This window comes from Pelobates fuscus, chromosome 5, assembly GCF_036172605.1.
Source record: "Pelobates fuscus isolate aPelFus1 chromosome 5, aPelFus1.pri, whole genome shotgun sequence".
Taxonomy (NCBI): Eukaryota; Metazoa; Chordata; class Amphibia; order Anura; family Pelobatidae; genus Pelobates; species Pelobates fuscus.
In genome coordinates, this window is record NC_086321.1 from 196,750,429 (window position 1) to 196,752,231 (window position 1,803).

Genomic DNA, 1,803 nt, shown 5'->3' on the forward strand with positions numbered 1-1,803 from the left:
AAGTATGAGTCTGTTGTAATCCATATATGCAAAATAATAACTGCACAAATCTTGTATCCTTTGCTGTGTTAACCTCTACCACTTCAACTGGAAGGCTATTCCATGCATCCACTACCCTCTCAGTAAAGTAATACTTCCTGATATTAATTTGAAACCTTTGCCCCTCTAATTTAAGACTATGTCCTCTTGTTGTGGTAGTTTTTCTTCCTTCAAATATCATATCAACCCTGCCTCGTCTTTCCTCCAAGCTATACATGTAAAGTTCCTTTAACCTTTCCTGGTAAGTTTTACCCTGCAATCTATGAACCTGTTTAGTTGCCCTTTTCTGAACTCTTTCCAAAGTATCAATATCCTTTTGGTTTTTGAGATATAAGTGGCACAATTTGGCAAGTGACTGGACTTTAGGGGTAAAGGAGAAGTTAGAATCAAAGAAAACACCAGAGCAACCAGCCAATGGTAGTGCCATTGACTTGGAGGGAGGGAGACACGGGAGTAGTAGAGGGAGGAAAGACCTGAAGCTCTGTTTTGGACAGGTTAAGTTTAAGAAAATAAGCAGTCATCCAGTTGGAAATAGCAGAGATGCAGTCAGACACACCAGTCAAGAGGAACGACGAGAGATTGGGAGAGGTGTCATCCCCATAGGTATGATATCGGAAGCTAAAAGAGCTGACTTAGTTTACCAAGAGAGGCAGTATAGAGTGAGAACAGTATGGGACCAAGGACAGAACCTTTAGGGAACACTGACAGAGAGAGATTTCAGAAGAGAGGAAGAGCCAGATAAGGAAACACTGAAAGAACGCTGGGAGAGGTAGGAGAAGAACCAGGAAAGTGCAGAGTCTCATAGAACGAGGTTACAGAGGGTGAGAAGATGTTTTTGATGATCAACAGTGTCGAAAGCAGCAGAAGGTCAACGAGAATAAGGAGAGAGTAGCGACCACTGTATTTAGCAGCAATTAAATCATTGGATACTCTGATCAGGGCAGTTTTGACAAAACACAGACAAAGGTCTAGCAGAAAGTTTGATTCAAATAAGTCAGTCAGTCTAAGGTACACAGTGCATAGCAGCAACATAGGGTGGTAGATGGATGGGAGTTAGGGTCAAAGTTGGGCTTTTTTAGAATTGGGGTGATGGTTGCATTATTGAAAGGTTAAGGAAATATGCCAGAGGAGAAGGAAAGATTGAATATTTTTGTGACGGGCTGAGCCAGAGAAGGCGACAGAGAGCAAGTGAGATGTGAGGGTATAGAATTGAGGGAGCAGGTGGTGGGGCCAGAGGACCAACGCAGAGCAGAAACCTCTGCTGGTATACCAGGTGTGATTGAGCATAAAACAGAGGAAGGTGCAGGGTTAGGGGAAATATATGCAAGGTTTGGACAGAGATGAGAGATCTCTTCCCTAATCATGGAAATATTCTTAGCAAAGTGTGTTGCAAAGTTAGTGGTGGTCAAGTTAGTAGGAGGAGGAGGAGCAGCAACAGGACAAAGAAGATTATTATTATTATTATTATTATTATCATTATTATTATTATTATTATGTTATTTATATAGCGCCATCAAATTCTGCAGCGGTTTACAATGGGTGGACGAACAGACATATAGTTGTAACCAGACAAGTTGGACACAAGATAATTAACAATGTGAAAGAGTTGTTTGGGTTCTTGTTGAATGGCTCTGTATCTCTATACATGTGGTTATAAATTATCACTATTTAGTATATTCATTCAATAGTTTTATACTACACACTTTATACTATTTATCCTTGTAGTATAGTCAGTGTGCTTAGAGTCCGACCTCCTCTCCACTA